This window comes from Symsagittifera roscoffensis, chromosome 2 (assembly GCF_963678635.1).
Source record: "Symsagittifera roscoffensis chromosome 2, txSymRosc1.1, whole genome shotgun sequence".
Classification (NCBI taxonomy): Eukaryota; Metazoa; Xenacoelomorpha; order Acoela; family Convolutidae; genus Symsagittifera; species Symsagittifera roscoffensis.
The window spans coordinates 49824815-49849729 of NC_087063.1; the positions used below are offsets into that span (position 1 = coordinate 49824815).

Below are 24915 nucleotides of genomic sequence, written 5' to 3' on the forward strand. Positions count from 1 at the left end.
ATGTTTGTGATGGTCATCTGGCTAAAAACAATCTCAATGGATCAACGTTACATCGGGAGATGGATGGTATTACTAGATGGTTAAAACATGATGATTGAGCACAGGACCAGAGATGATCACCAGAATGCAGACACCCTGAGAAAGAAAACGGAATTTTACGAGAGACAAGAGCAAAAGGAGGCTGACAAGTCTCAAAGAAAAGATGGATTTTCATTCATGGACAAGGAAACATTTGATAGCTTACTACTCACGAGAAGGCTCGACAAATTCAGGGAAGCCAATCGAGGATCAGCCTGAAAAACTCATTGGACACCAGGAGACAGAGATCCTAGGGGAAAATCGGGAATGCCGGTGGAATTGTTGCTCAAGTCGAAACTGGTCAAAGAAACGTTGGAGGCAAAAGGATACAACATAGAGGAAATTGAGAAAGGGAGAGCAGTAGTAGACATATTTACTGAGATTGCTTCAGAAACTGGCCGACAACAAACCCGTGTACACCAACGAGGAGAATAAGGAGCCATAAATCTCAATAATGAGGAGAGCCACAATAGGCTCGAGCGGGAAAAAAAAGCAGTTGGAAGACAGAGATTCAGAGAGTAAAAAAGTGGTGGGGAAATCAGTCGAGAATATCTCAGAGGAGATACTATACCCATACAGGCAACACTAAGGAGAAAAAAGATACCAAGCTTGTAAATGATACCAGGAGAAGCAAAGAAAAGGAATCAAGATGGAGAAAGGCGTACGGACCCCTTGTCTTGAACATAGAACTGTGATGATTCAAATGGGGAGAAGAACTAGAAATGATAGCGGTATCATGGAAATACTTCAGGGAGCTGTCATGCACTTCGAACATAAGGACGAATCTAGAGTTGAAAAAGACAGGAAAATCTTGAGAAAGATAGTGTGTGTCAAATTGAGAAATAGTAGCCACAATCCGGTAGAGATGACAGGGCAAATGATGCCACTGAAGGTGCATGTGAAGGCGTGGTACACGTGATCATGTGAAGGCGAGGCTTGATTCGGGCACAGAAGAATGAAAAGATGACCCACCACCTCTGCAAATTGATCAGAGCAGGGGGGAAAAGAAGAAGGGGATCTGGAAAAAGACAGCTACAGGATCTTGAGCCAGTTCTACAAGGAACGGAAGGGGCTAGTTTATCACAAGACGGATGAAGTGGTTGCCTCCGAGAGAAGAGATGAAGAAAAAATACTTAAACACAACCACAGCATACTACCGCAGCTTTATCAGACAGAGGTGCTGTTCAAATCGCATGATCAAATGGGACATCAGGGAATATACAAGGTGCAACAAAAAATACTGCATCGGTTTGATTAGCCTCGAATGAGAAAGGCCTGCGAGAGATGGGTCAATGCATGTTTGTCATGTTTGCAAGTAATAGGACCGAGAAACTTACCACTCATTTTGGTGGAAAGCTCAGAAATCAATGAGGTCGTGCAGTTATATCCCGCTTCTGCTGTCAGGCGGATTTTTTGGTTCAAGAATCATTTAAAAGTTGCAACCCTCTCTCTCAGAAGATAAAGTTAATCCCGATCAAAATCCAAAAAAAAGAAAGTATGATCCCACTTCATATAAACTCGAAAAAAATACTTCGACAAAGCAAATCACTTTTCGAGTGCTCTCTCTCAACTCGGTTCTAAAGACTTAAGACAAATACTCCACAATTTCTATCGATCTTTTCTACTATTTTTAGACCTAATATTTTTTCCATAATCGTTATTCTGGTATTAACAATCATTATCTTCCTAATTTTCACTATACAGTTTAAAATTTTTTGTTTTCTTAATCAAACCTACTTTTTTCCCCAAACAATCGACCACGTAATCAAGTACGATACTAAATAATTCTTCTTGACAATACGAAAAATGCTTAAAAAAATACATCGTAATTTTTTTGTAACTTTTCTAATTTTAATAGCTTCCCTCATCCTGGTACTTTATAAATGTTTAAAGAAAGCAATAATCGTTTTTGTGCTGGCATTTGATATAATCATCGTTTTTGCTGAAGAGATTAATCTGGACCATAATCTTGATAAAAATGTCAAAATTGCTAACACAACCCCAACGAAAAGTTCTCCACCTAACAAGCCATCCCAAGATCCCCAGTCAACACCTACATCTATTCAAACAAATCAATCTTAATCTTCTACTCGTATACTTTAAATAGAAAATCCCTACACCTTTGAAGAAAAACACGCATCCTTGTCAGAACACTAGCACCCGCCAATCGTTAGTCATCCCTTAGTAATCCATTTTAACAACGATCATATATTATCTACCGCTCAAAACAACATGACCTCAACAGGACAAGATAGCCAAGCCAAAAGCAAAATCCATCAACTACAATTGACAGACTGATGATTCATCCAAGACCCAAAAAAAACCCTACAACACCAAGAGTTCATTTCAAAATACCTATATCACCAACATCAACCGCCCTATATTTTTCCCAAAGCACAATACAACTTACCGCTCCGCCACTAAATTTAACTTCACAGCAAAGAATACCAAATATTCCATCAGTTTATTTAGTTTCAACAACTACTTCCGAACAATTTCTGGAAAATCTATTTTATCGCCCACTTCATCCCAACGATTCCCCCATTGGATGACCCAAATTTTTTCTCAACCTTGTAAATTAACCAACAGAAATCTCCACCAAAACAAACTTGTCATTGCCAGACCTTCGATAACAGGATTAGCAACATCAACTGCATTCCTCGCAATTTTTCCAATCCAACAAGAGCGAATTACAGAGCACAGTAAACCCTTACGCCTGGATTGGATCTCATTTAGAGCACCCCCACTAAACTTCAGATAAAACCTCGATAAGAGTAGCCTCCATATTTTACCATTGAAAAGACTACAACGTAGACACGATATCCACAAAGATTTTCAAGAACAAAATAATCATATACCTTCACAACAAAATTGAAATTCAAAGTTTGAAATAACTGTAAAAAAAACAATGAATTACATCACGCATTGCCACTCTCACAGCCAGAAATCACAACTTAATCAATACCCCTCTTTTTATATGCACAGAAATAGTTTATAATTACGATAGACATGCAAAAAAGACACTAGGTTTTATAGCATTCTACATCCCTTTTCAGGATTATCAAAAACATGTATTTTTAAATCAATTTATCAGTAAATTCTCATCATCTTTTAGTACACTTTGAACCAATTAGTCATAGAAATCCCTCACACCTAACAGGCCACAAGATCTCCTTGTCACCCATTATGATTTTGAAGAACAACAACAAAAAGCATTACACAATTATGCAATCAAACAGGTCACACAATGTGAATCTGAGCCACAGCAAATCGAATCAACAAATGTAATTGCAACAATTCACCACTAAAATGCCCGTGATACAACTCTAACAGGTCATAAGTTCACAGGAAAAATCTCTGAAAAGTAATTACATTGTTCCCAAGTTTCTAACGGAAACAAAAACAGACTCGATCATGAATTATTCCATCAAAGTAATATCAAAAGATTATTGGATATTGGATCAAAGGATATTGCGATTCCACAACACGAATACAGGCAACCATAGTTTGATTTCCCATAAACGCATATACTACCATATTCTATTGTGCTAAAACTCACGCCAGAATGATAATTTTTCACAAAACTTTGTTTTTAATTGTTTCCATACTTCTTGATAATTTATATCCAGATCGAAAAAGATCAAATCCAAATCAGTATAAAAATATACACGGAATAAACAATTAACACGTTTTCAAATTTACCTTGAACCACTCTTCGTACCCAAAACTATTCGTTGAATACAAAACAATTTTGACATGAAAACAAGAGAAAGAATAATTGACAATGCCGATATAAATGAAAAGAGAGATGACAAAAAAACAGCTGGTTTTTCAAGTTTCTATCGACAAGTCTATAGTGGATATTTTAAGGAAAAAAAAGATTAATTCATCTTAATGGAGAAAAATTTTGCATACATGATATATCGCCAATCAAATATTTTATATTTTTACCTATAAAAAATGAACTCCTAGCGTTTCCAGGATGGCACTATTACATCTAAGAAAGCTTGACTACTTAATGCGCAATGATTAAGTTTATAGGTTTTCTAATCTTTTTGAAGAAATCTATAAAATGTGTGCAATAAACAAACAAGTCAAGACATTCTAGCGTTGCAAGAAAATGATTCGCAGGATTTTTCGGAAGTTTTCCACCTCAATTGAAAAAAATTTTCTCAATGCCCAAATTAGCGAGTACAATAAAAAATTATCAAGAAAACCAAACGCATATGACACTCCACAAGACAACACAAATACTATACCTACATCGCCACCTCACTTACACACTTTACAAAATCATCACCCACAATAAATAATACCACAAAGTTATAGATATGCAATCTCAGCATCCCAACGCATGTTACACAATAACAGCCTACAACGAAGCCCCATATCTCATATAACACTCCAGCCACAAAATAACGACGACACTTACGAACAACTTATCGAACAACCACAAACAGTAAGTTTTCGTTCTCAAAACGATCATGTTTTTAGCCCACGTTGAGCCGACATTTTGGATTCCTCAACCGTTCCTTTTCCTATCTATCTAATCTCCAAAGCCACGACCCTCTTATCACAATCTTTGTTCTCGCCTCTTCCCCTCTACCCAATTGTTCATCTAACTCACCACACATGGCATCCTGATGACTCAACCAAATACTGACTCTAACTTCTTTAACTTCGAAGTAGACACACCCGATGAACTTTAGGATTCCGATCCTAGTCGCACTATTTTTCCCAAGCACCTTTTCAACCTATAACTCCCCCTAACCCTGTTGGAAACTCCACATCCACTTCTTTATATACTGAAGCTACCCCTATTCTTCCCCCCGTTCCAGTAATGCAGCCGACGTACACAGCCATAAAACTGATGACTAGCTGGAGCATGACTTAAGCGATTTCAATACTAGTCTGCAACAACCTCCTAACACTAATAACTCACTAACTATTCACAAGCTGGCCCAATCCGCTTCCTCTTCAAATCATCCAGACCACATGGCCCCCACCTGTGCACTCTGTAATCTTATAAAACGCAAACATCCGAATGACCCACTACAATTTCTTACTAATCGTTCACAACCATCTAGATTCCTTCGAAATCATCATCCACATCATACCAATACACCACCGGTTTTAGAGAAAATCTTCCCTTCTTATCCCAGTACATTTACTACAACGCAGAAAATTAAGCCCAAAAAGCCCAATATGACGAATATTTCCTCCTACCAAACCTCTCCTGGCTTGCATATTATAATTTTACTAACACACTTAAAATACCTAAAAAGAAAGAACGCCGACGATCATGAACTATGTGATACAAAAATTACTGAAATAACCAATGCGCTACCTTGAATCAATTCAGTAACATCGGATTAAATCAAACACTCAACCGTTTCATTGCACAACAAACTAACCGATATTCAATCAATGACTATGATTACACAGTCATCCGATATATGGAACACTCACCGTATGATACTGACCCTGCAGTGAACTCAAAATTAGCAGAAAAAAAATTAATGAAAACGGAATACATTTTTCACCTCGCCAGCACTAACAAAAAATTTGATCAAAGTATTGATCATGCACTAAAGAACACAAAAACTTATGTCAACAAATTTGACCACTTTGCACTAACTAATTGTTCTCACGAAGTTATGCTAAAAACAAAACTCAGACATACCCACACTTGTTTTAAAATTATTCCTTTAAAAGACCCTTTCTTCTCAGTTCACCATCATGCAACCCCCCCCCCCCCCCACCACCATTTCATGTTTTTTTAGTCTAATTACACATCACCATATTTTCCATATTTCACTTATTTCATCAACTAACCTTCGTAACTATGATCCCGTGAGACAAAAGTATATCTTTCGCCCCCTCAGTAATAATTTCCCACTTGAAGACTCCCGCTCCAATATTATCTCGCATGAATATATCCAACCAGTCGAAATTGCTTTTTTAGAAAGCATACAACATTTCAGGCTCAATCACGAATTAAAGTCTAAAACTCTAACCACAATTTTTTTTGCAACCTCCTAAAATTTTAACATCATTCGCAAACACTCGAGTTTCTTTGGCCATTTTTGCGCACTAGAAATGTAATCAGCACGCTACTTAAGCTTTTAATATCCTCAGACACAACCAAAACAAACTTGCCCAAAACGTTTTTTTCGGAACCCGCTTTTAGCAATTATGATTTTATAAAGTTTACTAATGAAAAAATATATATATTCACTCACCAATTGTACATGTGTGTTCTGCCATTTCTTTCTAAATTTTTCCAGTTACTTCTCTAAAAATATAAGAAAAAAAAACAAAATAAAGAAAAAATTTTCAATTTTGTAATTTAACTAACTACAATGAATTAATTATCTGAAAACTGATTATCATTAGCAAAAAAATAATCACAATGCTGTAAGTTACAATTAGGAACCAATAAATTCATAACGAGTAAAAAAATAATTGCACGAATTTTTTAGGTGTTTGTGTGCTCAATTAATTTTACAAACTCAAAATTTTTTATTTCACTCGCCACATTTCAAGCACTACTTCCAATCAAAACGAATAACTCGCCGCTGAAGAACTTCTACAAAATGAATTTCAAGTTTAACAAACTAACTGACAACAATTTTATATTACTCTCACGCGTTTTGAAACTTTCCTTAAAGCCGGTATGAAGGAATTATAAATAAGCTTAAGCTAACCAACGCAGCTTACTAATACCTTAAAACCAACCGCATGTGTGAGACAGTCTCACGCTATTAAAACCAGATTAAAACCAGAATAAAATTGGATAAATCATTCTTTTGAACCTTGCTCTGAAGTTTTACTTATTTCACTTGAAACACAAAAACACTAAAAGTTCCAGACAAATCAAAATAGTTAATTTTTTTAAAAACGGATGCAACCAAAGAACCAAAAGAAAAACACCAAAAAAGTCACAACAAGGTTAAACACGAAATGAGACTCTGCTCAAAAAGACGGTAAATGTATACTCCCTCAATTGGCCTAACTCGCCAGTAAAGGAAGTCCTGAGGATGCTCTCTAACCGGCCTCATCCATTATGCTACACCACGCTTATGACCCGCTACAATATTTTTGATTTGAGTAGCTCTATGTGAGCAACTCTTCAAAACAACCAAAACTAATGAAAACGCTTTTGCGAATACAAATAACAACAATCATAACCAAAACTGAAATTACGAATATGGTGCAGATATAAATATGTAATGTAGAAAAAGTTCATAGACCAAAAAGAACGAGCAGTAAAAAGAAGATGAAACTCGACGACGTTTCGACTCTGGAATGGCCTATTGGTTTGTTGCCGTAGTCATGCTCCTCACAAGATTTTAAGTATGGAGCCAATTTAGCAGCAAAGGTACCCATTGAACAAGAACAATCCCCAACTCGATTTTGAACTCAAACATACGAACACTCTTCACTTGGCGCTTCATACAGAGAAGTCAAACCCTATCTTGCTATTTAATGAATAGTTAAGAATGCCCGTAGTCTCGCTCTACTTTACGAAATCAAAACATCACTATATAATTCTGCAACCTGGACCCAATTCCTCAACTCAATCACGATATGCGAAACCTACATCTTCAACACAAGCAACTGTACTCCTTCTCTCTTTATGAAGACAACTACGCCCCAATCCGGGTAAATTTTTCTATCCTTACTTTACGCCTTCACTGCTGAAAAGGAAACTACTCCAAAAATATTTCAAGAAAATGCTCAATCCATACTTCAAGAGAATAAAACTTAAATTTTTTATAAGTTTGTAAAGCTATGGTGCGGGAACCAGTCCAAAACAAGTATTCACTAAATTCTATAATATTATTGATAACTTTCTTTGTAAATTATTTGAACTAACCAATCATGATCCATCACTAAAACTTAAAATAATTTGTAAGGCTGAAACTGTTCATAGTTTTAGCCAGAAGAGATTAAATTTAACTTAGCAAACAGTTGCTTTTCCTCAGAACAGTTCTTGACTCTAAGCCTCGCAATTACCGGTATACGCTTGATGCATTGAGACTAGGAGCTATAAGAGTATGATTAGGATTGGTATTAGACTAAGAAGTTGCACGAATCTATCCGGCCGAAAATAAGATGTCGAACAGACGGTGCAAATTATCAGAAATTACTCTATGAGAAAGTCACCCAATGAGAAAACTCTAAATAGAGAAAAAGTTTCAATGCAAAGTTCTGCAGACTACGGTTCAAAAAGAAGCACTCGGAGAAATAGATATGCGTAGGAGGCAGGTTTTGGGTTATAGCGGAAGCTACAGCCCTGAATAAAATTTTGTATGCTCAGAAACTGAAGGATGCAAAGCAGAGAAACTTTTGTCATGAATCCTCAGCTAAAACTCTTTTTAAGGGTAGTAACTAAGAGGAAGCCCTATGCAAAAAAAAACAAGACGCTATAATTGATTGTTCTATGACAACTCTACTGCAATCAATCTTTTGAATTTTGGAAATGTATTTTTGCTGACGTAACCAGATTTGAAACCTATGAAAGTTCGATTTGATACCATTTATCTTGATTGTGCCGGAGAGGTACTGAAGATCAGTGGAAAACTCAGGGGAGCAGCTGGAGGACGCCATTCCTTCCTCGGATGATTTTTTTTCACCAATCAAAAGATTCCGGTTTTACTGCTAATTTTGTTTTCGAATTTTTGCCAGCTATTCAACAAGACAACTCGTATCAGGGCAAAACCCTGAATCTTCCGAATGCATATTAAGACCGATGAAGTAGTGTTCGGTCTAACAAAATCGATGAAATTTTCAAAAAAAAAATTGACAAAACTAAAACACAAATAAGTTTTTTTTTGAAAATCATCTCGCACACGCTATTTAAAGTACAAATTAATATATTTTTTCTGAATATTGGAAAAAATAAGGAATAAATATGCTCGGTGTGGTTATTATTCAGAATAATTTTCAAAATTGTTTTCCTCAGGAGATCGATCCATGGACATTCGTGGTCCCAGAAAGTTCGCGCTGACCGACTGACTGCACTGCTTTAAAGATTAGTGTGAATCGCTCACTAATAGACTAACATGATGTTTGCGTTAGACTAACGTAATGCTGAAAATTTAAAGCGCATTATTTACACGTGGTGAAATATCCCGCACAACAAAATCATTCCAAATGTAATTGGTTTTATTATTTCCATGCAATATTCAGCATAAAAATCAGACCAGTTTTTTGGACAGTCGGAGCATTCAGGGAGTTTCCCTAATACAAACAGTCTTGTTTGCTCCTAGCGAAGAATTAAACAGACTAAATACCATGCCTAAATTCAATTTGGAACGACTTTTAAGACGGATTAAGTCTCCGCTTAAGCGTTAATAGCACAAAGTATCGCGCTTTAATTGTACCATTTGGCCGAATTGGCAATCTTTAAACCCTTCACAAAAAATGATGTCAGGTGAAATGCATACATTTTTTTAAAAATTAAAATTGAGCACAGAATAACAATATCTTTCGAAGTATTAAAAAAATTCGTCAAAATTTGCTAGGTAAAAAGTGAAAATTGGTCTGGAGAACCAAAACTATCCCGAGCACAAATATTCCTTCATTGTTCCAACTTTCGAAGAAAACGGAATAGTTATGCTTCGTGCGGTTTTTTTTATTAAGTCATTTTTCGGCGATCGAAAGAGCAGCTTAAAAAAACTTTATGCCCCAATGAAGATATCGACTCCAAAAAAGATATTTCACCTCCGTTCAACTTTTTGACCGTGGTCTATTTTGTGCGCACTTCGATCTTTTATCCAGAGTCCTGAAAGCGTAACGCGAATTATTTATGCATGACCACTGATAGTTTTTCAAAAATTTACTTTTCCAAAAATCTATTTGATATGTATGAAGAGGCAGTCGGAACATTCAGGGTTTTGCCGTGATAAACGAGCAGTCTTGTTTTCTTCAAAAATGGACATGACATTGGACACGACGTCAATTTCTGTGAACAAAATGTTTTCGAGATAGTTTTTGCACTTTTAAAATTTTGGACGTTTTTCTCACAAGATCTGTAAACTATATTATATGAGAAGAGTTCTCAATTAAACAGCAAAATTAAATTCGAAACTTCAGTTCATGTAGATCATCGATTATAGATTGTCAGTTAATCTTCATATTTCCATAAAATCCGATCCAAACAAGAAATCCTGATGACATATGTTAGCCTGGTCCAATAGAGCCTCCGTAGAACTGTTTCAGCATGTTTCGGTCACTCGCCCCTTTGGCGCCATTTGCAGTGACTTTATTCAAGAAGCCGACGTTGAAGTCCGATCTCTTATGATTGACGAATGGATTCCATGGTTTGTCAATATTTTGTCGCGGTTTACTCAGATGGGAAGCATGTTGCTGGAGATAAAGTTTATAAAGGTAAAGTTTTTCTAGCTCGTCCATTTGTTGCTCCATGAAGCTAAAATGAGCCAATTTTTGTAAATTTGTTATTAAAACGGTTTTATTTAGATATTTTTAATCATATTTGCATATTTCATTCTTGTTGTTTCCTTATCATTTTACCGGCTGCAGTTTTCATAAACATTAGAATATTATACTAAAAAACACAGGGATAACCAATATCAAGAGTGGATTTAGTGAGGGGGGGACACAAAATAGTAATCATTTTAAGAGATCAGACTTTTCACCCTATCAAAGAGGTAATCACTTTTCATCCTGTTCATCCTATAAACAATTTCAATGGCAAAGTAAATTCAACGAGGAAAGAGATGATTAGAAAGTTTTCTGCCATTAGGGTTAATTAATTAGCGATAATTGCGACCAGATTTTTTCCTAGCGACAACTTCAAGGAATCAGGAACTTCTATAGAAAATCAATTTGCGATTATGGAACTCTATAATAGCTTAATGGGGCCTAGGAATTTAGACAACAAGCAAATTGAACGCCCGTAAAAATGGGAATTTAGACAAAAATTCTTGGTGAATTTAGAACTGGGCCAGCGATTTATTTGTTTAAAATGAAGTTACAAAAAACAAAAAAGTATAAATGATCAATTTTATTAAGTAAATTAAATAGAAAAAGTTAATATATTTTTGAAATGCTTAAATTATACAACTGTGACCTTAATAACCTGATTTGTGGTTGAAAAACCAGTAATATTTTAGCCAAAAATTAATTTAAGTCTGTAAACAAATTTCACGCAATTTGCAAGCAAGTTATCGTCTAAATTCTGTTAGTTTTTGGTCGCTTATTTGCTTGTCGTCTTATTTCCTAAACTCCATAGCTTAATAGCTTCTCTGATAAACAATAGATCAACAAACTTGGATTTCGCTCCTTTTTAATGAAAACTATAAGCACCAAGGATAGCTGGTTTCTCTGCAAGTAGTGCAGAATTTGGCAAGTATGCAAATTCTTATATCACAATAAGAGTTTCTGATTTTAACAATTTTTTTGTTTGTTTTTGTTAATGAGAGGCAACTGAATGAAACATAAAAGCAGATTTGCAATGGATAAATTATTGAAGAGATCTCAGAAAAGTTCGATTCGAAATTCATTCTAAAAGTCTCAAAAACCATTAAATTGAACGTTCTTCGCGATACTGAATTTTTTCTAGAATGCGAATCACGGCTCAAAAGCGCTTCAATGAGTTGCCTCACTAAATGAACTCCGAGCTTTCTTTGAGGTAGTCAAATTTGGCTGAAAAGAAAAACAGAATCTACGCAATAGTTTTTTTGTACTTCGTGAAGTGATCGGAACAAAAAAAAGATTGAACACATAACAAGCCGAGCAGTGGTGAAGTTGAACAAGAAACAGTAAAAACCAAATATGAGTGTCTCTTTATAGTTTTTTTCTCGATCTGATGTAACTTTTCCAATTTCTGAAGTGGTTAAGAAGTATGATGTAGTAATTGTTTTTACCGGGGGTCAAACCTAATATTGAATTGGGGCCGTTTAAGTTGTGATTTTTTCCCAATTTTCACACTAGTTCACAAGAAAAAAATGAAAAGAAAAATAGACAATTTTTATCGGATTCTAATGCATTTGAAGGTGACTTTTAGCTCTGATCAACATTTCATAGCAGAATAATATTCAATGGATTTTTCTCTCACCGATAACAAAAACTATAATTTTTTGTGCTCCTTGCAAAGCGACCGAACGTCTTAGCCATGGCTATGCAATCAAATTAGTTTTTGTAATTAATTTTCTGAAATTGTTTGTGTATAGTATAAAGAAAGTTTGACAAATTGTGATAGGTAGAAGAAAACTAACCCTGTCTGAAAAAACCTCAATCGAGCACAAATGTTCAGTTTTTTCATAATAGGCCGAAACAATAAAACACCATAAAACACCGAGTTGTGAGGGCCAAAAATGGCTATAACTATAATTGTTCAACAAAAGAAAAAGAAACAACTAACATTCAAAATCTTACTCTTAAGCTTTTCTTACTGCCCTAATTACCTTTTACTGACGTAATTTACTGACCATTTACTGACCTTATTACTTACAACCTAATAAGGGAGAAAATTTCTACTAATTTAGAACCATGAAAAAGCCATTTAACTCTACGTTTTTTATAATTTGTTAGCATAAATCAAAAAACGCAGATACTTTTCTTTCAACAGTCTCATAATTTACCCGGGTTGACCAAAACTTCTTATCATACAATTTCCATATATGAGAAACTTCATGTCATACAATTCCATAAGTATAGAAAATTTTATGAAAACTCTATGATAAGCATTTTTACATATATGAAAATTGTATGATAGGTGTTTTTCCATACACCAAAAAGTTGATTTTTTGCTTCTAAATATAAATTCTGAAAAATTTTGGATTGCGTTTGTAACTAAACACAATTGACAAAGACCTTGGTTACTTAAAGTACCAAAGGTAGGACGGTCTCGCATTTACAATGCATATTAAACAACCTGAATTGACAAATAATATAAGGAAAGTAACAAACTTTTGAAATTTGGTAAAATTTTCCAAAGATGATTATTTAAAAATTTGAACCTTTATATTATCAGACATTGATCAAGGCATACATAAACATACCATACAAAAGAAATAAGAATTTTCAGCGTTTTTGAAAAAAAAATTATACCGCGAAAGGAAAAAAACCAACGTTATTGTATCCAGGACTACGTTATGCACACAAAAAATTAAATTTTGCATGCAAAATTTTTTTTTCAGAAAATGTTTGTTCGGGTACAAAATTCGATTTGCAGTTGAAAAAAAAATTTTTTGGGGTAATTTTAAAATTACTTGGAAAATTTTTTGTGTGGCCATCAAAAAAATTCCAGTCATACAGTTTCCATATATGGGAATTGTATGATAAGCATTTTTTTCAAAAACGAAAACCTCGGTTTTTTTCACCAGACTGTTTTATTAGAATCAAACAGCCACAGAAATAATTTTATATCTTTTTTCAACCATTTTTAGAAATTGTAGGAAAATTGTATGACAAGCATTTTTCCATACACTTGATGTATGGAATTGTATGAGAAGCATTTTCGGCGTATGGATGTCAGTCCGGGTAGATACTAGTACCAAACAAAGCTCTTTTTCTTTCCCCATCAGCAAAAAAAATTCAACAACAATTCACGGTGTTCAATTTCTATGAAATTTAGCATGCCGACAATATCTGTTTAATTTACCGTTCTGAATTTCATACCAAACCTTGTAAGACCACACGTTGCGCCATGAAATGATGTACGTATAAAGTTTGTTGTATGAGATAAATAGCTCAATTTTGAAGTGTTAAGGCTGTTCATTCAACTAGGTTAAAATAAATTAAAATATGCTATTTTTGCCTGTTTAAAAATTTTTTCTATAGCAAAACAGCTCCAATGCAAAGAAATAAAACTTTTTTATTTTGGCAAAACAATCAACGTTATCCATGGATGTATGTTTTTCCATCTTTACACATGTCATCTTAATCCGCGGTTATGACCTCTTTATGGCCGAACACTTGCAATTTCGCGCAAAAAGCCTTACGCAGCCTGACTAATGAAATCTCTTACAAAAACAGAGATAGTTTCGAATCCCGCGCTTGATTTTGCTTTCATGAATTGGGCGAACCAATCATCTAAGCTAGTTTTCTCCCGGACTAAACAAGTAAACTAGTACCCAATTTTCCAAGGTATATTTCGTGGGTTCCATGGCTTTTCACACATTTCTCTTATAAAACCAGTTCTAAACTATAATTTATATTTGGTTATAATTATAATTCTCTATTCCTATAAAATATTTCTAACTAACCAATCATATTCCATCTCTAACCTTTACACTTATTTGTAAGTGATGAAACTACTTGTAGTTTTAGCACCAGAGCAATTTGAATTAAACTTAGAATACAGTTGTTCTCCTTCTGGCAACTATCTCACATAAACCATTATACACTAGATCTATTGAGACTACAAGATATGAGTAAGATTAAGATCGGTATTAGACTAAGAAGTTGCACGAATCTATCCGGCCGAAAATAAGATAGCGTGACGATCAGACGGTGTACCCTATCTGAAACTATTCTATGAATATAACCAATAGGTCATAAATCATCTGGTGCGACCAAAAGTCTCGAACAAGACCTTAACTAAATTTGAATCAGAAAAAAATCGACTCTAGAATTAGACAATTGCAAAATTGCAAAAATGTTAGTTGAAAAAGACAATTTATTAGAAATGTCTTTCCGACTCAATAGATCGCTACCAATTTTCCGAACAAAACGAGAAATATCAGGTAATGGGAGAAGACTAAGGACAAGGTACGATCTAGGATTAAGAAGAAATCTACCGATTGACTTCAAGATAGTACGACGGAAACCGGAACAAACCTATGTATTTAGAATCCTTTCCGCAGTAAATTTAAATTTTCATTTGCTGACATGATATTTGATGAATTCCTTCAGTAACTTCAATGCTGCTAAACCTACTATTTATACACTAACGACTCATAAAAATAACACAGGTCGTTCTCGCCAAAAAATCTGCAGAAAATTAAAACATTTTGAATAAAATAATTTATTGAAAAAATACAAGAAAATTGGTAATAAAAAAAAATAATTGTTAGTTTTAATAATCTATACACGTCATTTTTTCATCACAGCTTCATCATCTAAAAATAACAGCAAACTACAAAAAAAAAATAACATCGCATAAACTCTAATCTTCAACCTTATACGTAAACTTTTATAATAAATCTTATCAAGGCTTATCCTTGTTTTCTCTTAAATTATCTTGACTTACATAACAGATCATGAAGGTTTTCCTTGGATCTTTAAAATCATTTAAATTAAACTTTTTTAACTTATGATCATCAAGGCTTCCCTTGGAACAAATAGAAAAATTTTGTTCTCCCCTTTTTTTAAAGTGTCTAACGACCTCAAACGTCGATTCAATACCCAACCCTTATCAAGGACCCAAGACTAATAGAAATCTTGGAAAGAACTAACCATTTTAATTAAGATAAACAGTGAAGAACTTCGGTTACTCAACCTTCACTTGATCCCTTCCTCTTAGATGACCCAGGCTAAAACACTTAACATAGTATGTCATAAAAAACTGTATCTAACAAACTACTTGCGTTCTAATTAAACCTGAATCTCATGGAATGATTTACTATTCTCCAACCCTTGATCACAAATCACAACCGCTAAGTAAGGTTAGGTAAGTCTATCTTAAATTAGAACTTAGTCACGAGAAAGTAAAAAAACATCCTCACGAATTGATATACTACCCCCTCTCCAACCCGCCAAACCACGACAATCTATGCCCCAAGACAATATAAACGCACAAAACTCATAAGGACTAACAGTTTAAGAAATTGAAAACCTCTAATCCATTTATAGCATTCATCATCCTAAACCATATGTCAAGAGATAATCAAGGTAACAAACAAACAATCGTATTACATAAATGTTTAATTAAAAATTAAAGATACGACCTTGTAATCACACCACACAGACAAACAATAGGATATATTAGATCAAAAAAGACAAACACGAATAAAGACAGTCATAACAAAACGAAAACAGAATATCAGGAAACGATTTTCAAAACGAGGAAACGCAGTCTCAGAATCAGACACAAACACAATACAGGAACTTCAAGATTTAGAAGACTCAGTAAACAGAAATAACCCCGATCGACGACCTAATACTTTTTCCCGACTCAGAAGCCACAACACCATCATCAATAAAAGGAAAACGCAAAATAAAAAGTCATACATTAACAAACCAATAAGTCTATATAATTGGAATCAACCAATGAGACATATTGAATGTTACACACTAACAGTTTTACAATATAAAACGTGATCGAGTACAACGAATTCTTCGATGATAACTCGGTACTCCCATTTTTCATAAAACCACAAAATGATGCCTCCCGAGGACAAGTAGAGTTTTGTTATAACTTAATTGCAAATTTACTCGAAAAAGGAATTAGCCCATGTAAACAAGAATTTCCTGAAAAAAAAATAAAACAACAAATCCCTGATCACTATCTAAAAGAGGTATGTAACATCACATCATATTATGCTATATTTACAATTGAAATTTCATCACCAAAACCAAATCACAAAAAAACACCATATACAAACAGACGATATAGATATAGAATTCTCAAAAAATTTTACAGACTATATAAAAAATATACAACACCAAAATTCACAAATTCAATATTCACAAACGATGTATTTTCAATCAGTTATAGCTATCAATCCATACTAGAAATAAAAGAAACACAAGGTGACTCACCAACTCAAACATCCCGATATACAGCTGTAAGACAAGAAATAAGTATTTTCGCAAACTTTTTAAATACAATCCGTGAAAACCTCACAAATAATGATATATCACAAAAACTATAAACATGATCTACGAAAGATATTAGCATGGTTCATAAATGATTATTTTTTCATAATATTTATCTTATATCACTAGCGAGAATCGGTCTCATCCATTATTTATTAATATACCAACTGATATCTCAAGTGAAGCAATTACCACAGTTTCTATCAGTAGAGATTATGTTAGAATAACTCCACTTACTATTGATGCAACACCTATAAACTACAATTCAGTATTCACGGATAGTGCAAGAAATAAGAGTTTAAATTCTAAGTTTATTAATCAAGAAAATTTAAACGGAACAAGAAATCTTACACAACAAGATATTCAAACTCCATCACTTTTCGTAAATGAAGATATAGTTGAAACAATACCAACAACAACGCAACAACAACGAATTTTTCCTATTCACCCTACACTTACAACTCCAAAAAATAAAAATGCAGCATTTCCAGAAACAACTACACAACCGACAGTAAAATCTTCAGTTATTCCAAAAAGTTCACAAATAGACTACCAAACAATTAGACCAGTAACAACACCAAAACAAACAAATAAGCAAAAGACGTCAAAAAGAAATAACTTCTCAGATCATAACTATAGTTTTTTTTCCAAAAATTCAAAACCTCCCAATATGAATAGTCAAAATCAATCACAATCACAAGACCAAATTGTACCACAACAAGCTTCTGAGTCAGTATTTTTTTACGATCACGCACGAACCACACTGGACCGTAAGGAAAACTATCCATTTTCTAAACAAAATAAAAACATAACAAACAAACACCATATTAAGAATCAACCACATTACTCAGAAGATGAAGAACACTGTCATCAAAATCAACAACAATTCAATACAAATCAGCAACATGATTTTTAGAACATTAATCAACCAGATTCTTTTTATCAACCAGATCTTTTCGAACCATATACACGAAACGCACACAGACAAACAAGACATCACCCAATGGCATACAATGAATTGTCAGTCAGTACAATTACAAAACCCAGTCAGTACACAAAATTACCAGCCAACTCAAATGCATAATGAAATCTCACTACCATATTATCTACAACAACACGAAAAAACAAAATCCCAACTTACAAAAGTTTCCCAAATACCAAATGCCACAAACGACTATGAATCCATACTTTATGGGTGGATCCTCTTTATCTTAAAATAGGCCACTAATTGTATTCACAGGAACAGATCCTGAAAACTCAGTAGAAGAATATTTAATTGCAGTCACAGACAATTTGAATTTAAATATAGGATCTGAACCAGAAAATACAACACTTCATCAAAATTGAATACATAGACGCACAGCTCCAATCCAAACAACACTTGATGGCGCACCCAAAAAATGGTTTTCAGTTTTACCTATAGATGTTTAAACAGATTGGAAAAGATTCACACAAAAATTTTTAAAAATGTTCGACCCAGAAAGAAACAAACAAAACCAAAGTGTATGATGCAATGAAATTCGTAGAATCCCCAACGAAACATTTAAGCAACTTGCAGTAAGATTTGAAACACTAGTAAGTAAAGCAGATTCCCCTATTACGCATGATTATAAGGACACAAAAATGACAGAAAGATTAATGATGACTCTAACACCTCAATTACGGAAAATAGCAATAAAAAAGAGAGCATCACATCCATCTTCAATTCGAAAACCCGATATAGACTTCAGAAAACTAGTGGATAAACTAGAATATGCCGAAATCACTAGGAAACTGGAAGAAACAAAAAATTTAAAATTACAATATGTAAACAACATTCAAACCACTACTTCACAAACAAACCATATCCATGACTCTGACACTGAAATAGCTGAAAAAATCACTCAAAAATTAAACATCTATGAGAAATACGCAAATTTTAAGGGCAAACCATCATTCAAAAAATGGTGTAACTATTGCCGTAGATACGGACACAGCATTGCTGAATGTAGACAAAAACAACAAGATACTCAGAAAAACCACAAAACATAGAGAACCAAATAAATCATTTTACCAAAACATGAGAAAAGATCGAAAATTTACCAAACAAAAACATTCACAGTAACAAAAGTTCAGGTAAACCACTTCCTGATAGCTATGTTACCTCTAGACAACAATCACCCTACAGATATAACTATCGTGGAAGATCCCCAGATCAAAAAAATTCACTAATTTTCTCACAAAAAGATATACTCGATCAAACAGTCAAAACAGTCAGTATCGAAATAATTATTTAAGATCCAACTCAAATAGAAGCAACTATTCAAATTATAACAGAAAACGTTCAAAATCGAACCCCCGAAACAGATATCATTCAAACGATTGTTCTAGAAATTCCTCATACAAAAGGACCAGACAATACCAAAATAACAGATCACGAAACTATTCAAACAATAAATCAAACTATAATAATTCACACAATAGATCAGATGACACTAAACAGGAAATAAGATAACTTTAAATAAATTGTAAATTTAATGAATAACCCGACAAAAAAATCCATTATAATCGATTAAAATCGATTATAATGGATTATATTGACAAAAAAATATTAGAATTATAATTTTTTTTTAATGGATTATAATCGTTTGTTTTGTCATTTTATTGCGGACCATATGATGAAAATATAATCGATAATGATCCATGGGCGCTCGGTGCGGGAATCTATTATAATCTATTATAATTCCAATATAATCGACATAAAATTAAAGTTTTTTAATGGATTTTTTTCTCCATATAATCGATTATTCTACTCTGCGACCACAAAATCACCAGATAATTGATTATTAAAAGAACAATTTTTTGTTCGACCACAAAATTGCCAGATAAGAGATAATAATCGGAGAAACTTCGGTGCGGGTATGCAAAAAAAACAAGACGCTATAATTGATTGTTCTATGACAACTCTACTGCAATCAATCTTTTAAATTTTGGAAATGTATTTTTGCCGACGTAACCAGATTTGAAACCTATGAAAGTTCGATTTGATACCATTTATCTTAATTGTGCCGGAGAGGTACTGAAGATCAAGGGAAAACTCAGGGGAGCAGCTGGAGGACGCCATTCCTTCCTCGGATGATTTTTTTCACCAATGAAAAGATTCCGGTTCTACTGCTAATTTTGTTTTCGAAATGTTGCCAGCTGTTCAACAAGACAACTCGTATCAGGGCAAAACCCTGAATCTTCCGAATGCATATTATGACCGATGAAGTAGTGTTCGGTCTAACAAAATCGATGAAATTTTCAAAAAAAAGTTGACAAAACTAAAACACAAATAAGTTTTTTTTTGAAAACCATCTCCCACACGCTATTTAAAGTACAAATTAATAAATTTTTTTCTGAATTTTGGAAACAATCAGAACAAATATGCTCGATGTGGTTTTTTATTCAAAATAATTCTCAAAATTGTTTTCCTCAGGAGATCGATCCATGGACATTCGTGGTCCCAGAAAGTTCGCGCTGACCGACTGACTGCACTGCTTTTAATTTTAGTGTGAATCGCTCACTAATAGACTAACGTGATGTTTGTGTTAGACTAACGTAATGCTGAAAATTTAAAGCGCAATATTTACACGTGGTGAAATATCCCGCACAACAAAATCATTCCAAATGTAATTGTTTTATTATTTCCATGCACTGTTCCTAATATTCAGCATAAAAATCAGACCAGTTTTTTGGACAGTCGGAACATTCAGGCAGGGAGTTTCCCTAATACAAGTAGTCTTGTTTGCTCCTAGCGAAGCATTAAACAGACTAAATACCATGCCTAAATTCAATTTGGAACGCTTTTTAAGACGGGTTAAGTCTCCGCTTAAGCGTTAATAGCACAAAGTATCGCGCTTTAATTGTACCATTTTGGCCGAATTGGCAATCTTTAAACCCTTCACGAAAAATGATGTCGAGAGAGAGAGAGAGAGAGAGAGAGAGAGGAAGGCTTAATTTACCCCGTGGGGAGTTTACAATCACAAATAATGAAATGCAAACATAAAACAAAAAAAAATATAAATATATAAAATAAACTATGACCGGCAGAAGGTACAGCAGCACTTTCCATACCAAGTACACGGAATGTTTTCTTCGAATGTTTGACGTAGCTTCGTATCATAGAACTTCATAACTTCACGCTTGTACCGGGGGAATGATAGACGGACATCAAGCTTCATGAAATTCAATAGTCTAGGAATACGGTCAAAATAAAAGGACTTTGTCTTCTCGTATTTTCGCTTCTTTAATTTGAAAGAGTATATATCAACACTCCGTAATGATACAGATGGGTCATTTATATCAACAAAATCGAAGGGGTTTAAATCGTACTTGTCCTGAAACAGTTTATGGAAAAACAGAAGATTTGAGATTTCAATATGATATGGCAGAGGATAGATTCCTAACTTTATCAGTGACGTTTTATAATCACCTGACAGACCGATCCATCTCACACATCTTCTGTTGAAAAGATGTGTGAAATGCATACATTTTTTTGAAAATTGAGCACAGAATAACAATATCTTTCGAATTATTAAAAAGTCAAAATTGGTCTGGAGAACCAAAACTATCCCGAGCACATATATTCCTTCATTGTTCCAACTTTCGAAGAAAATGGAATAGTTATGCTTCGTGCGGTTTTTTTATTAAGTCATTTTATGGCGATCGAAAGAGCTGCTTAAAAAAACTTTATGCCCCAGTGAAGATATCGACTCCAAAAAAGATATTTCACCTCCGTTCAACTTTTACAAAATTTTGGGAGTTTGTTTTTGACCGTGGACTATTTTGTGCGCACTTCGATCTTTTATCCAGAGTCCTGAAAGCGTAACGCGAATTATTTATGCATGACCACTGATAGTTTTTCAAAAATTTACTTTTCCAAAAATCTATTTGATATGTATTAAGAGGCAGTCGGAACATTCAGGGTTTTGCCGTGATATACGAGCAGTCTTGTTTACTTCAAAAATGGACATGACATTGGACACGACGTCAATTTCTGCGAACAAAATGTTTTCGAGATAGTTTTTGCGCTTTTAAAATTTTGGACGTTTTTCTCACAAGATTTGTAAACTATATTATATGAGAAGAGTTCTCAATTAAACAGCAAAATTAAATTCGAAACTTCAGTTCATGTAGATCATCGATTATAGATTGTCAGTTAATCTTCATATTTCCATAAAATCCGATCCAAACAAGAAATCCTGATGTCATATGTTAGCCTGGTCCAATAGAGCCCCCGTAGAACTGTTTCAGCCTGTTTCGGTCACTAGCCCCTTTGGCGCCATTTGCAGTGACTTTATTCAAGAACCCGACGTTGAAGTCCGATCTCTTATGATTGACGAATGGATTCCATGGTTTGTCAATATCTTGTCGGTTTACTCAGATGGGAAGCAAGCATGTTGCTGGAGATAAAGTTTATAAAGGTAAAATTTTTCTAGCTCGTCCATTTGTTGCTCCATGAAGCTAAAATGAGCCATTTTTTGTAAATTTGTTATTAAAACGGTTTTATTTAGAATTTTTTAATCATAGTTGCATAACTTCATTTTTGTTGTTTCCTTATCATTTTACCGGCTGTAGTTTTGATAAACATTAGAATTTTACACTAACAAACACAAGGATAACCAATATCAAAAGTGGATTTAGTGAGGGGGGACACAAAATAGTAATCATTTTAAGAGATCAGACTTTTCACCCTATCAAAGTGGTAATCACTTTTCATCCTGTATATCCTATAAACAATTTCAATGGCAAAGTAAATTCAACGAGGAAAGCGATGATTAGAAAGTTTTCTGCCATTAGGGTTAATTAATTAGCGATAAATGCGACCTGATTTTTTTCCTAGCGACAACTTCAAGGAATCAGAAACTTCTATAGAAAATCAATTTGCGATTATGGAAATCTATAATAGCTTAATGGAGCCTAGGAATTTAGACAACAAGCAAATTGAACGCCCGTAAAAATGGGAATTTAGACAAAAATTCTTGGTGAATTTAGAACTGGGCCAGCGATTTATTTGTTTAGAATGAAGTTACAAAAAACAAAAAAGTATAAATGATCAATTTTATTTTGTAAATTAAATAGAAAAAATTAATATATTTTTGAAATGATTAAATTATACAACTGTGACTTTAATAACCTGATTTGTGGTTGAAAAACCAGTAATATGGTAGCCAAAAATTAATTTTAGGTCTTTAAACAAATTTCACGCAATTTGTAAGCAAGTTATCGTCTAAATTCTGTTATAGTTTCTGGTCGCCTTATTTGCTTGTCGTCTTATTTCCTAAACTTCATAGCTTAATAGCTTCTCTGAAAAACAATAGCTCAACAAACTTGGATTTCGCTCCTTTTTAATAAAAACTATAAGCACCAAGGATAGCCGGTTTCTCTGCAAGTAGTGCAGAATTTGACAAGTATGCAAATTCTTATATCACAATAAGAGTTGCTGATTTTAACCTTTTTTTGTTTGTTTTTGTTAATGAGAGGCAACTGAATGAAACATAAAAGCAGATTTGCAATGGATAAATTATTGAAGAGATCTCAGAAAAGTTAGATTCGAAATTCATTCTAAAAGTCTGAAAAATCATCAAATTGAAAGTTCTTCACGATACTGAAGCTTTTTTAGAATGCGAATCACGGCTCAAAGCGCTTCAATGAGTTGCCTCACTAAATGAACTCCGAGCTTTCTTTGAGGTAGTCAAAATTGGCTAAAAGAAAAACAGAATCTACGCAATAGTTTTTTTGTAGTTCGTGAAGTGATCGGAACAAAAAAAAGATTCAACACATAACAAACCGAGCAGTGGTGAAGTTGAACAAGAAACACTAAAAACCAAATATGAGTGTCTCTTTATAGTTTTTTTCTCGATCTGATGTAACTTTTCCAATTTCTGAAGTGGTTAAGAAGTATGATGTAGTAATTATTTTTTACCGGGGGTCAAACCTATATTGAATTGGGGCCGTTTAAGTTGTGATTTTTTCCCAATTTTCACACTAGTTCACAAGAAAAAAATGAAAAGAAAAATAGACAATTTTTATCGGATTCTAATGCATTTGAAGGTGACTTTTAGCTCTGATCAACATTTCATAGCAGAATAATATTCAATGGATTTTTCTCTCACCGATAACAAAAACTATAATTTTTTGTGCTCCTTGCAAAGCGACCGAACGTCTTAGCCATGGCTATGCAATCAAATTAGTTTTTGTAATTATTTTTCTGAAATTGTTCGTGTATAGTATGAAGAAAGTTTGACAAATTGTGATAGGTAGAAGAAAACTAACCCTGTCTGAAAAAACCTCAATCGAGCACAAATGTTCAGTTTTTTCATAAAAGGTCGAAACAATAAAACACCGAGCTGTGAGTGCCAAAAATGGCTATAACTAATTGTTCAACAAAAGAAAAAGAAACAACAAACATTCAAAATCTTACTCTTAAGATTTCTTACTGCCCTAATTACCTTTTACTGGCGTAATTTACTGACCATTTACTGACCTAATTAAATTACAACATAATAAGGGAGAAAATTTCTATAAATTTAGAACCATGAAAAACTCATTTAACTCTACGTTTTTAATAATTTGTTAGCATAAAAAACGCAGATACTTTTCTTTCAACAGTCTCATAATTTACCCGGGTTGACCAAAACTTCTTATCATACAATTTCCAAATATGAGAGACTTCATGTCATACAATTCCATAAGTACAGAAAATTGTATGAAAACTCTATGATAAGCATTTTTACATATATGAAAATTGTATGATAGGTGTTTTTCCATGCACCAAAAAGTTGATTTTTTGCTTCTAATTATAAATTCTGAAAAATTTTGGATTGCTTTAAACTTGGATTGCTTTGTAACTAAACACAAGTGACAAAGACCTTGGTTACTCAAAGTACCAAAGGTAGGACAGTCTCGCATTTACATTGCATATTAAACAACTTGAATTGACATAATATAAGGAAAGTAACAAACTTTTGAAATTTAGTAAAATTTTTCAAAGATGATTATTTAAAAATTTGAACCTTCAAGTTA

General features: G+C 33.8%; 1 long non-coding RNA gene across 1 annotated transcript in view; it reads right to left on the minus strand.

The window, feature by feature from the left end:
- Positions 1 to 21943: 21943 nt before the first annotated feature.
- Positions 21944 to 24915, minus strand: part of LOC134839567 (uncharacterized) — an 85987-nt gene continuing 83015 nt past the window's right edge. Inside the window, exon 3 of the long non-coding RNA XR_010162391.1 lies at positions 21944 to 22353. This is a non-coding gene — a long non-coding RNA (uncharacterized LOC134839567). The remainder of the gene's footprint in view (positions 22354 to 24915) is intronic.